Here is a 13,979-nt window from a genome sequence, read left to right on the forward strand (position 1 = left end):
TGATGTTTCTGTGTCAGTCAGCGAGCAGTGGTTTGGTTTGGTTCAGAGGGGCCTTTGTTTTTCAGATATTATTGTTTCTTTGTGAAGATGGGATCTTAGTGAACAGCCTTGGCGGTCCTGGAACTCGCCATGTTGAACTAGAATTGACGGAGATCCATCTGTCACTGCCCATTTTTATTTATTTCTTTAGTGTGTGTGTGTGTGTGTGTGTGTGTGTGTGTGTGTGTGTTCTTGTGTATGTGTGTGTGCGTGTCCCTGCGTGTTCGTGTGTGTGTGTGTGTGTGCGCACATGAGCAAATGTGCGTGCAGTATGTGTATGCACATATTTGTAAGGATGCCTGTGAAGGCCAAAAGAGGGTTTTAGTCTCCTGCACATGGAGTTACAGGCAGTTTCTCAGGCTCCAGAGGTCTGCCCTTCCCAGCCTTCAGCAGTGTGGTCATAGGTGCACCACCATGCTCTATGCTGTTCTTTTTGTTGCTGCTGCTGTTGTTTTAGTTGGTTTTGGGCTGACCTCAGAACATTTGCACTTTACCTACTGAGCCATCTCGTCAGCCCCATGTCAGCTGTTTTACATCATATTTTCTGTGCATAGGTGTTGTGTTTGCATAGATGTTGCGATCCCCTGTGTGTCAGTGGAGGTGTCGGATCCCCTGGGTCTGGAGTTGTGGTCTGTATTAGGAGCCTCCATGTGAGTGTGAGGGAACCAAACCTGGGTCCCTAGAAGAGCAGCTAGTGCTGCCTGCCATCTCTGCAGCTTCCAGATCCTTCTAAGTCAGATCCAGTGTGCTGTACTAACTGCTCAGAACAGTGGAACAGTTAGACCTAAGGGACTTTTAGCATGCATTCTTTTGGTTTTGAGGCTGAGGGTTGCTCTATAGCCCAGGTTAGCCTTAGTGTAGAAAACTTCCCTACCTGAGCTTCTAAAGTGTTGCTATTATAGGTAGGGTTGTGTGTTTGTGTGTGTGTGTGTGTTTGCGCTCACGTGTGCATGCACAAGCACGCGTGTTGTGTGTGTCCCCACATCTGCCTAGAGAACATCAGCCACCTTTTGAATGGAATCAGTTCACTGAGGGAACTGTGTTGCAGGGCACATGAAGGAGCCCTCCATACTGACAGTGGTCCTGCTGAGGAATCACTGTACAGGCTGCCTTAGAGCCACAGGCCACCATGGAACACCCAGCCTCACAGAGGCAGTTTCCTACAAGAGGTGTGTCTTTGAGGAGTATATTATGTACATATTTTCTTCATTTAAATTAACATTGTGTCTGTGTGCACACACACACACACATTTGTACCCATGGAGGCCACAAGAGGGTGTGTGATAACATAGGCCTGAGTTACAGGTGAGCATGGGATCTGAGGTTTGGTCCTCATGATAGAGCATCAAGTGTTGTTAACAGTGAACCATGTCTCCAGCAACTGCAGCATAATTTTGTTACTATTTTGTTACTATTTGATACAGTTCTCATTAAAACACTAAACAGAATGTGAGACCAGAGGACCAACCTGAGGACAGGAACCCAGGTCGACAGCTTGCTGTACTTTAGTGTGAGACACCCAAGGCTAAGACGTTGAGACACTGCACTTGACACTGTTATAAAACAGGGAAATCCAGTCAGTCATCAAGGGCTCCAGAGTGAACGACAGTTTCATTATTTCCATGTTTATTGTCTTTGCTTTCTGGGTATAGTTTTCTCTGACCATTGCTTTGTTTGTTTGTTTGTTTGTTTTTGAGTCAGGGTGTCATCATATAGCCTGAAAATCGTTTTGTAGATGAGGTTGGCTTTGAACTCCCAGAGATCCACCTTTCTGTGCTGCCTGAGTACTTGAATTAAACGCATGCGCCCTTATGCAGGGTCCTGAAATGATCCATTCAAGGAATGGGGATGTGGCTTCTGGTTTGAACTTCAGGCTCTTCGCTCAAACACCCCTGCTTGCTTGTTGTCTTGTGGTTTCCCATTGATCAAACCAAGACCAATCCTGTAGTGGAAATTGGATTCAGTGACCTCTTCTAAGCTGAGGTGGTGGGGTAGGTATTCTAGCTATTCTAGTCAGAAGATTGCCCGTCCCAACCAGTGTGCCTCTGGGTGTTGGAAAGTGAGCAGCAAGCACCTTCCCTGCATTTGTTTCTCCGCTTGACCAGAGCGACAGTACTTGCTTCAAACGTCTACCTTGGCTTCCCCAAAATGATGAACTGTGACTGGAATTGAAAGCCAAATAAACTCTTCCCTCCCTTGCACTGCTTCTCATCAGTGAGTTTGATCATGAAAAGAGAAACAAAGCCAGAGCTTAGGATGTGGTAAGGACAGCCAGCTTCAACAGAGAAGCCTTAGTGTGCAGCATGTTACTGAGAAGTCACTTTGGGATCATTTCTGATAAGCCGTATGTTACTCAGATGAACCTGCAAGGGGGTAGTCACATGTGCTGTGGAAATCATAAGCAAACTATAAGAGAGACATTGCAGAAGTCAGTTATTGAAGCCATGTATCACATATGAATGACTGGTCGGGTGACAGGACAAATACACATCAGCAATCCCCTAAGAGCATCAGGGAGTAGAAAGTTCCTACCCAAGTAATGTCCCAGCATCTGGAGTCAGAACAGGGGCATCCCTAACAGGACTACAGACAACACAGTGTGCACAAACCTGCATAGACAGATGTGTCACTGCATAGCATGTAGTTAATGAAAAGAAGTCTTGTCAGTCCCTGGAGGGCCAGGGCTACACATCAGGAACATGTGCCTCTACCTCAGGAACATGCAATACAGTTTTACAAATATTTAACAGAAATAAGCAGATGTGTTCCACTGTTAGTATATGCACATTGGCAACAATGCAATTGGAAATTCCCTGGAACAGACTTGTGAGCCACCATGTGGGTGCTAGGACTGAACCCAGGTCCTCTACAAGAACAACTAGTGTAGGTGCCTGAGCCGCCAGTGTGTGAATATCGGGCGTAGTTCTGCGGGTTGAAAGGAAACACATAACACGGGTCACCCGTTTTCAGAGAGTGCCACAAACGCTTTACTGAGATCTCCTTATATACCAGAGGCAAAAGCCATGGAAAACAACAAGGCAGGTGCAAATCCCTAACCAGGAAAACAGGAAAAGTCGGTGTGGTGGAAAGTCCCAGGCCCAATCAGGGGCATAAACAACTTCTTAGACAACAAGCTGGAAGGCTCGGTGGGGAAGAAGGGGGCCATGGAAATCCCAGCCCCAAATCAGGGGCTAAGAGCAGCTCCCAAGGCTGTGAACAACTTCTTGCTATAGCAGGCTAAAAGGCTCAGCGAGGGGGGAGGGAAACACCACACAGGGTAGGGCCCAACAAACTAGTACTCAACTACTGAGGAATCTCTCAGCCCCGTTTTTATTTAAATGGTGGGGTAGGCTCCATGTGAAAAGGTGCCTGACAAAGCCAGGGTAATGGCTGCTCCTGGAGCCAGAGATTACAGGCGGTTGTAAGCCAGTGCTGGGTGCTGGGAATTGAACTCCAGTCCTAGGAAGTTTAAATAGAGAGGATGAGCCTGCTCATAGACAAGCAGGTTGAGTAAAAGGATTTCAGAGTTGTCAGCATGATGGGTGGTTACTGAAGGGATGGGGTGGAATGATGTTTCCCTGGGAGCTGCTGCAGAATTGGGTAAGGGACAGAGTAAGCCCACAAGGGGGACTGAGGAGTGGCCAGAGAGAGGAAGTGGAAAGGCAGGAAGCTGCAGAAGCAAAGCAGAATGGCTGTCCTTTCAGAACCCTGGAGTCCTACAGCCTGCCTGTGAGGGAGGGAGTGGGGTGTGGGGAGAATAGCCAGAGGGAGTCTGCAAAAGGAAGATGTAAATGGAACATTACAAGACAAATGTGACCAAAGATGTTTCCTCTTTAATTAGAAAAGAACTCACCTGGCAAAAAGCCCTTCTTGGTCAGCGTTTTTTCTTAGATATAGTATGTGCCCAAGGTTTCATCTGCTTTCTAAAGTTACACTTGCACTTTGCCTGGAGTTAGGCAATTTTGTAATGACAGTGTAAGGCTAAAGCCTGTCATGGTGGTGCCCAGCTTTAATCCCAGCATTCAAGGAATAGAAGCAAGTGGGTCTCTTAAATTCCAGGCCAACCTGACCTACATAGTGACTTATATATAGGTCAGCTAAGGGTTACATTATGAAGTCATGGTTGACAGGGAGGGAGGGAGGGAGGGAGGGAGGGAGGGAGAGAGAGAGAGAGAGAGAGAGAGAGAGAGAGAGAGAGAGAGGAAGAGAAAAAAAATCAATTATTGTGACCTAAGTTAGTTCCCAGCCTCCACATGGTGACTCAAAACCACCCTAACTTCATTCCAAGGATCCAGTGCCTTTGTCTGACCTACCTGGGGAGCTAGGAACACACATGGTGCACATACATACATGCATTCAAAGAAAAACCCGAAATATTGATATACATGAAAAAATTTGGTAAGTTTTTTCCCTTTGGGAAAAATAATATAAAGGCATGTATATATACACATGGATGTGTGTGTGTGTGTGTGTGTGTGTGTGTGTGTGTGTGTGTGTGTGTGTGTGTCTGCGTGTTGCCAAGCTCTGGGGCAAGAAGCCCAGCGTCACCACAGCCAGTAGTCTTTATTGTAGTTGTGTGCCCTCTGCAGAAATAACTTTTTGCTTGCCCACATCCTGTGGATCACGTGAACCGTTTGTGGGAGGACCCATCTCTAGCAAGGTAGAGGTAATTAGAAGTGCAGACAAGGTGTGACTTTGGCCGCAGGTGTTTTACACAGCAGCGATACGTAGCCCTCAGTGTCTTTTCATGGACACGGTCTTCAGATCTCCTTCCACCCAAGTTCCCCAGGGTTGTCCCCTGACAGTGCCCCGGCACCCTGCAGGAATCTCAAAGTCCCTGAGAACTGACAGAGACTGCATCCTGCTCCTCATGGCTTGTGACATGTTCAGGAATTCTAGCCAGGGCATTCCAGTCCCGGCTAACTCTGAGGTACACTTTTAGTCATCCTCTCTGCTTCGAAAATACACCAAAACAGACGACGAGGGGGTCCAAAGAAAGAGTCCAGGTGTGTTGCAAGGAAGCGTTCAAAGTCCACAGCCTGTGTCTCCTCCCAACACCTCAGCCTTCTGCGCGCTGATCCTGCCATTTGTAATCTACACATCCGGAAAGTCCAGGACCCTACCCCACTCCAGACCTGGAAACTACATATGCCACATCCTAAGACCCCGCGTTCCCCCTGCCCCCAAGACTGTGGACTGTGGCCCTGTTCACAGCCTTGGTCTCCTTAGGAAGAATGGGAGTCCTGGGAGCTGCTAAGCAGGGAGCTTGGAGGAGTGGAGCAGGGAGGAGTGGGGACGGACGGAAGGGGAGGGCAGTGGCTGGCAGGGCCAACCAGTGGCGAGGAGTAGCAGGGAGTGGCAGGGAGGGCCAGGCAGGGGTGGCCAGGGGCGGGCAGGGGCGGGGAGTGGCCAGGAGTAGCCAGGTGGTGCAGGCAAGGACTGGAAGGGGCGAGCAGGGAGCAGGCAGGGGCCAGCAGGGGCGGGCTTGGGCTGGCAGGGGCCAGGAATGTTGAAGAGGGGCGGGGAGGGGTGGGGAGGGCCAGGGAGGGACCGAGCGGGGCGGGCAGGGGCGGAGCGGGGCGGGTAGGGGCGGAGCGGGGCGGGCAGGGGCGGAGCGGGGCGGGCAGGGGCGGGCAGGGCCTTGCTGGGCCAGGTAGGGGAGGCCTTAGGCTCCTCTCCTGCTCAGCTCCAACTCTGCAAAGTTTGCTTCAACTGCAGCCAGAGCTGTGCTGACGCGTGTGGAGTAGCAGGATGAACAGAAGTTCCGACCCGGAGGTCACCGTCTCGGCGGCTCGTTCCTCCATTGGTCAGTGTCCCGGAGGCACCCTACAGGTGCGCAGAGAACCCGGCCAACTGCCCGCGTGCATTCATGATTGTTCATCTCTGACCGTGTGGTGGCAGGTATTGGTGGTCTGACCTCGGGCTCTGGGAAGCCGTGGGCTTGGCAAAGCGCTGATTTAAAGTCCACACTGCATCTGGTCCCATCCACCCGCTCCGTGCTCCTCAGGATGCCTTCCCTCTTCCTCATTCCATTAGAGGTTCCTTCAGTGGTGCCCTGTCCACCGTGCCTGTCCACGACCTGGGGACAACTGTCATCAAAGAAGTTCTGCAGAGGGCCAAGGTGGCTACTGAAGAGGTGTTTGAGGCGGACACGTTTTGACCGCAGGTAACTCTTCAATAGACCAGGAAAGGTCAGCTTCATTAGAAACAGAACATTTATTGGCTCTCCCACACCCTATCACCACCACCACCACCACCACCACACATTGCTTTGGAGTTCTCTCTGCTAGGATTCTTTCTGTCCCTCCTCCTTCCTGTAGCTGAAGTCAAAGCTTCCTTATGAACGTTTTCCCTGAGTGATTTTAGACCAGGGGTGTGACTGCCTCTGCATTGTTAGGAGCAGGGCCAGGCTGATGCACAGAAAGGTATGCATAATTCTCCACATACCCCTAAAATGTCACACAGTCAAGAAAAGTGTGTGGGCCTGACACTGTGCCAGAGCTGCAAGTGAGGCTGCAGCAGAGCCCTTGTCCACTTGTCATGAGATAGGCTGTCCCTCACTCCTGGGGGACTCTCTGGAGGAAGAATGCTTCATCTTACCTCTGATTCCTGCTGGGTTTGTGGACCAGTGACTACTGTGGTCAGTTCCTGTTGATAATCGATTTGAACCTGGGTGTGTAGCTCAGGGGTGAAGTGTGTGGTTAGCGTGCATGTGGTCATGAGTTCACTCTCTTGCCCTGCCCTGTGCTCTCTCAGCTCACATTTGAATCAACTGTAGAGAAAGTTGTTAACATTCAATACCAACTTCTGCTCTTCTTCTGTGCCATTTGTATGCGTGTCAGTTGGACATCCTGTATGTTTTAGATGGGTGTTTTGCCCGCACATATGTCTTGCATTTACCACTTGCCTGCCTGGTGCTGGCAAAAGCTGGAGAGGACATTGGGTTTCCTGGAACTGGAGTTACAGATGGTTGTTGTTGTGAGCTGCTGTGCGGGTGCTGGGAATCAAACCCCAAGAGCAGCCAGCGCTCCTAACCACTGACCAACTCTTCAAGCCTCTGAATGTTCTATATTTGGAAAGGTTCTTATTTCAGAATTTATCACCCCAACATACTTTTATTTCAATATATTAAATCTTAAGTATATGTTGATTGGATATAATTGAAATAATATATATATGTACATATACTGATATATATATATGATGCATTAATTGGCTGGAACCCAGTTCTGTACAGAAATTTCATTTAGTAAATTTCACCTTACATATGTAGGCTGAACATGATACAAAATATGTATGATTTTGTACATGAAATAAGTCGTGTCTGTCTCATGTGAAGGGGCTAGGCAGTCTTTAACATTCACCTAACCTTGTTACACATCTGCACTTTGAATAATATCTGACACAGGAGGTCCACAGTGGCATCATTTTAGCATCCAGAAAGTTCCATATCTCCCAGAGTGGAGGTCCATGGCTGTAACCCCAGCAGCACTCTGCAGTCTGAGAAGTGAGCTTTATGAGATTGAGGCCAGCCTGAGCTAGCCAGCCTCTTTGTTATAGAAGAAAAGAAAAGGACAGAGGAGGGAGAGAGAGGCTGGCGGTGACACTGTAGAGAGCTTTCTCAGCACGCACAAAGCTTGAGTTTAATCCCCACCCCTGTGAGAAAAAGAAGTTTTGTGTTTTGGATCATTGCTGATTTTGAGAAGGTGAGTTCTTAGTTAACCTGTATTTTCTCGAGTTGTTTTCAGTCTTGGAGTTTTTTTTGATATTTTTCTTGTTAGAATATTTAAATTACATTTCCTAATCTATTTAAGATTTATTTACTTTTATATATGGGAGTACACTGTCGCTGTCTTCAGACTCACCAGAAGAGGGCATCAGATTCCACTACAGATGGTTGTGAGCCACCATGTGACTGCTGGGAATTGAACTCAGGACCTCTGGATGAGCAGACAGGGCTCTTAACCACTGAGCCATCTCTCCAGCCCTATTTATTTATTTTGAGGGATGCTACAAAGCATGTATGGGAGTTGAGGGACAAGTTGTGGGAGTTGGTTCTCCCCTCCCACCATCCCATTTCCCACTCCACCCCTCGCCCCCCAACAACACACAGTACGTGTCCCAGGAACTGAACTCAGGTCACCTGCTCAGTGGCAGTGCCGTCCTCCTTCCTCACCCAGGGAATTGTCTCTCCAGCATCGGATTTTGTTGTTGTTGTTGTTGACGTAGAATCGAAGGTTAATGAGTAACGTGGATGATAGCCTTTTAAGCTCTCAGTGCTCTGCCTCTGCTGCCCAAGTGCTGGGATTGTGGACATTCACCATCAAACCTGGTGTCACTCTGTTACTTTTTCCACATCTCACTGGCTTCTGTGGAACTGCTCACGTAGTCATGACAGGACGTGAGAGTGTTCACTGAAGACCTGTTAAGTGTGCCCTTTACAGTCTTATAAAGCATCTTGCCAGGCACTTTCCTCTCATTGCGTCCCTTAACCCCAGGCTATGTGGATCTTACCATCTCCAGCTACTAAAGGAACAAGGAAACTCAGAGGACGCTAACCGCAGTCCGTGTGTGAGTTCCTGTCCTGACTCCCTTGGTGATGTACAGCCAAGTGGAAGTGTAAGCCAAACAAGCCCTTTCCTCCCCAACTTGGTTGTTTTTGGTCATGGTGTCTCACCACAGCAATAGAAACCCTAGCAAAAACAGAGATGGATTAAAAAATAACGACTACAGTCAGATACATAAAGCCCATAAGCATTTTCTTCCCTAAATCCTTCAGGCACATTATCACTGCATCAGAGAGCTTGTTGACTGGAACAGAAGTTGGTATCAGGAACAGGTTTGTTGCTATGCAAAAGCTGACCACGTCGTTCTAGGAGAAATGTGAGAGAATTTGGGACCTTAGGCTGGGAAACACCTTGCTATTACAGCACGTCCAGGGCCATTTTAGTGGAAGCTTGGAAAACAGTGATACTATAGGAACCGTGGACTGTGGGTGCCTGATTTCTGGGATTTCAGAGAGGGGTGAAGGAGTTTACCATGAATTGGGCCTGGGGTTCCCCTGTGATATTCTGACTGAGATTCTGTTTGCTGTTTAGGATGGGGCTGAAGAGTCAGCTTCATTAACTGCTCCACTGAGAGATGAAACTTTCTGCGGTTCATTAGGACAATAAGAAAGGCTGCCTAGAGACGTCACAAAGCTGAGGCCAGGCCACATCTTGTGCTGCAAACCAAATTGGCAATCTATGAGGGTCATCTGGTTCTAGTTTTGAAGGGAATCAAGGAGAGCACTCGAGGCTTGGCACCTGGTCGCAGGGTCAGGGTCTTCGCAGAACGGCTTGAGAGGCTGAAGGGGAAGCCTCAGGTGGTATGGAGGCTCCAGGATATTGGAGATGCCGGGACTGTAGGATGACCATCGATGGGAGCTGCAGATTCGCAAATGTCTGAAGGAAGCAGAAAATCGTGTGCAGTGAATGGCAGGGCTGTGGACCGCCCAAGGATTTTGTGTACCAGAAGGCTGTCTGGCCCTAAACTATCCACTTTTAATTTGTACTGCTGGATTTTGAGTTTTGCTTAAGTGTGAATTCATTTTAGTATTATTTTTTAATGCCCAAGTTCTTTCTCTTGGGATAAGAATACTTTTAAAAAGAATATTGTTTTTTTGACACAGAATCTCTTTACACGGCCCTTGTAGTCTCAGAATTCACAGAAATCCTCCTGTCTCTTTCTGCTGGGATTAAAGGCCTGTGCCACCCTACCCAGCAAGAATATTTAAGTATAAAATTTGCTTTTTATTTTTATCTCATAGACACCCACTGTTAAGTGGCTTTGGACCGTTAAAGAGACTTTAGACTTCCAACACATTACAACTTTTATTGACCTTGAACTTTTACAGTGTCACGGTATTTTGTATTATGATATTAACATGAGACTTTAGAGACAAGGAGTAAAAAGTATCCGTTTAAAAATGATGTTTCTGTGTCAGTCAGCGAGCAGTGGTTTGGTTTGGTTCAGAGGGGCCTTTGTTTTTCAGATATTATTGTTTCTTTGTGAAGATGGGATCTTAGTGAACAGCCTTGGCGGTCCTGGAACTCGCCATGTTGAACTAGAATTGACGGAGATCCATCTGTCACTGCCCATTTTTATTTATTTCTTTAGTGTGTGTGTGTGTGTGTGTGTGTGTGTGTGTGTGTGTGTGTTCTTGTGTATGTGTGTGTGCGTGTCCCTGCGTGTTCGTGTGTGTGTGTGTGTGTGCGCACATGAGCAAATGTGCGTGCAGTATGTGTATGCACATATTTGTAAGGATGCCTGTGAAGGCCAAAAGAGGGTTTTAGTCTCCTGCACATGGAGTTACAGGCAGTTTCTCAGGCTCCAGAGGTCTGCCCTTCCCAGCCTTCAGCAGTGTGGTCATAGGTGCACCACCATGCTCTATGCTGTTCTTTTTGTTGCTGCTGCTGTTGTTTTAGTTGGTTTTGGGCTGACCTCAGAACATTTGCACTTTACCTACTGAGCCATCTCGTCAGCCCCATGTCAGCTGTTTTACATCATATTTTCTGTGCATAGGTGTTGTGTTTGCATAGATGTTGCGATCCCCTGTGTGTCAGTGGAGGTGTCGGATCCCCTGGCTCTGGAGTTGTGGTCTGTATTAGGAGCCTCCATGTGAGTGTGAGGGAACCAAACCTGGGTCCCTAGAAGAGCAGCTAGTGCTGCCTGCCATCTCTGCAGCTTCCAGATCCTTCTAAGTCAGATCCAGTGTGCTGTACTAACTGCTCAGAACAGTGGAACAGTTAGACCTAAGGGACTTTTAGCATGCATTCTTTTGGTTTTGAGGCTGAGGGTTGCTCTATAGCCCAGGTTAGCCTTAGTGTAGAAAACTTCCCTACCTGAGCTTCTAAAGTGTTGCTATTATAGGTAGGGTTGTGTGTTTGTGTGTGTGTGTGTGTTTGCGCTCACGTGTGCATGCACAAGCACGCGTGTTGTGTGTGTCCCCACATCTGCCTAGAGAACATCAGCCACCTTTTGAATGGAATCAGTTCACTGAGGGAACTGTGTTGCAGGGCACATGAAGGAGCCCTCCATACTGACAGTGGTCCTGCTGAGGAATCACTGTACAGGCTGCCTTAGAGCCACAGGCCACCATGGAACACCCAGCCTCACAGAGGCAGTTTCCTACAAGAGGTGTGTCTTTGAGGAGTATATTATGTACATATTTTCTTCATTTAAATTAACATTGTGTCTGTGTGCACACACACACACACATTTGTACCCATGGAGGCCACAAGAGGGTGTGTGATAACATAGGCCTGAGTTACAGGTGAGCATGGGATCTGAGGTTTGGTCCTCATGATAGAGCATCAAGTGTTGTTAACAGTGAACCATGTCTCCAGCAACTGCAGCATAATTTTGTTACTATTTTGTTACTATTTGATACAGTTCTCATTAAAACACTAAACAGAATGTGAGACCAGAGGACCAACCTGAGGACAGGAACCCAGGTCGACAGCTTGCTGTACTTTAGTGTGAGACACCCAAGGCTAAGACGTTGAGACACTGCACTTGACACTGTTATAAAACAGGGAAATCCAGTCAGTCATCAAGGGCTCCAGAGTGAACGACAGTTTCATTATTTCCATGTTTATTGTCTTTGCTTTCTGGGTATAGTTTTCTCTGACCATTGCTTTGTTTGTTTGTTTGTTTGTTTTTGAGTCAGGGTGTCATCATATAGCCTGAAAATCGTTTTGTAGATGAGGTTGGCTTTGAACTCCCAGAGATCCACCTTTCTGTGCTGCCTGAGTACTTGAATTAAACGCATGCGCCCTTATGCAGGGTCCTGAAATGATCCATTCAAGGAATGGGGATGTGGCTTCTGGTTTGAACTTCAGGCTCTTCGCTCAAACACCCCTGCTTGCTTGTTGTCTTGTGGTTTCCCATTGATCAAACCAAGACCAATCCTGTAGTGGAAATTGGATTCAGTGACCTCTTCTAAGCTGAGGTGGTGGGGTAGGTATTCTAGCTATTCTAGTCAGAAGATTGCCCGTCCCAACCAGTGTGCCTCTGGGTGTTGGAAAGTGAGCAGCAAGCACCTTCCCTGCATTTGTTTCTCCGCTTGACCAGAGCGACAGTACTTGCTTCAAACGTCTACCTTGGCTTCCCCAAAATGATGAACTGTGACTGGAATTGAAAGCCAAATAAACTCTTCCCTCCCTTGCACTGCTTCTCATCAGTGAGTTTGATCATGAAAAGAGAAACAAAGCCAGAGCTTAGGATGTGGTAAGGACAGCCAGCTTCAACAGAGAAGCCTTAGTGTGCAGCATGTTACTGAGAAGTCACTTTGGGATCATTTCTGATAAGCCGTATGTTACTCAGATGAACCTGCAAGGGGGTAGTCACATGTGCTGTGGAAATCATAAGCAAACTATAAGAGAGACATTGCAGAAGTCAGTTATTGAAGCCATGTATCACATATGAATGACTGGTCGGGTGACAGGACAAATACACATCAGCAATCCCCTAAGAGCATCAGGGAGTAGAAAGTTCCTACCCAAGTAATGTCCCAGCATCTGGAGTCAGAACAGGGGCATCCCTAACAGGACTACAGACAACACAGTGTGCACAAACCTGCATAGACAGATGTGTCACTGCATAGCATGTAGTTAATGAAAAGAAGTCTTGTCAGTCCCTGGAGGGCCAGGGCTACACATCAGGAACATGTGCCTCTACCTCAGGAACATGCAATACAGTTTTACAAATATTTAACAGAAATAAGCAGATGTGTTCCACTGTTAGTATATGCACATTGGCAACAATGCAATTGGAAATTCCCTGGAACAGACTTGTGAGCCACCATGTGGGTGCTAGGACTGAACCCAGGTCCTCTACAAGAACAACTAGTGTAGGTGCCTGAGCCGCCAGTGTGTGAATATCGGGCGTAGTTCTGCGGGTTGAAAGGAAACACATAACACGGGTCACCCGTTTTCAGAGAGTGCCACAAACGCTTTACTGAGATCTCCTTATATACCAGAGGCAAAAGCCATGGAAAACAACAAGGCAGGTGCAAATCCCTAACCAGGAAAACAGGAAAAGTCGGTGTGGTGGAAAGTCCCAGGCCCAATCAGGGGCATAAACAACTTCTTAGACAACAAGCTGGAAGGCTCGGTGGGGAAGAAGGGGGCCATGGAAATCCCAGCCCCAAATCAGGGGCTAAGAGCAGCTCCCAAGGCTGTGAACAACTTCTTGCTATAGCAGGCTAAAAGGCTCAGCGAGGGGGGAGGGAAACACCACACAGGGTAGGGCCCAACAAACTAGTACTCAACTACTGAGGAATCTCTCAGCCCCGTTTTTATTTAAATGGTGGGGTAGGCTCCATGTGAAAAGGTGCCTGACAAAGCCAGGGTAATGGCTGCTCCTGGAGCCAGAGATTACAGGCGGTTGTAAGCCAGTGCTGGGTGCTGGGAATTGAACTCCAGTCCTAGGAAGTTTAAATAGAGAGGATGAGCCTGCTCATAGACAAGCAGGTTGAGTAAAAGGATTTCAGAGTTGTCAGCATGATGGGTGGTTACTGAAGGGATGGGGTGGAATGATGTTTCCCTGGGAGCTGCTGCAGAATTGGGTAAGGGACAGAGTAAGCCCACAAGGGGGACTGAGGAGTGGCCAGAGAGAGGAAGTGGAAAGGCAGGAAGCTGCAGAAGCAAAGCAGAATGGCTGTCCTTTCAGAACCCTGGAGTCCTACAGCCTGCCTGTGAGGGAGGGAGTGGGGTGTGGGGAGAATAGCCAGAGGGAGTCTGCAAAAGGAAGATGTAAATGGAACATTACAAGACAAATGTGACCAAAGATGTTTCCTCTTTAATTAGAAAAGAACTCACCTGGCAAAAAGCCCTTCTTGGTCAGCGTTTTTTCTTAGATATAGTATGTGCCCAAGGTTTCATCTGCTTTCTAAAGTT

General features: G+C 47.8%; 1 long non-coding RNA gene across 2 annotated transcripts; it reads left to right on the forward strand.

The window, feature by feature from the left end:
• The first annotated feature begins 5,373 nt into the window (after positions 1-5,373).
• On the forward strand, positions 5,374-10,007 carry LOC148006958 (uncharacterized). Of its 2 annotated transcripts, XR_015649373.1 has the most exons (4): positions 5,374-5,471; positions 5,758-5,940; positions 6,076-6,205; positions 9,138-10,007. It is a non-coding gene; the product is annotated as an uncharacterized LOC148006958 (long non-coding RNA). The 2 variants fall into 2 exon arrangements; XR_015649372.1 differs by lacking the exon at positions 5,374-5,471 and having other exon boundaries at positions 5,665-5,940.
• The last annotated feature ends 3,972 nt before the right edge of the window (positions 10,008-13,979 follow it).

The sequence above is a fragment of the Rattus norvegicus genome, chromosome 1 (genome assembly GCF_021556685.1).
Source record: "Rattus norvegicus strain SHRSP/BbbUtx chromosome 1, alternate assembly SHRSP_T2T, whole genome shotgun sequence".
Classification (NCBI taxonomy): domain Eukaryota; kingdom Metazoa; phylum Chordata; class Mammalia; order Rodentia; family Muridae; genus Rattus; species Rattus norvegicus.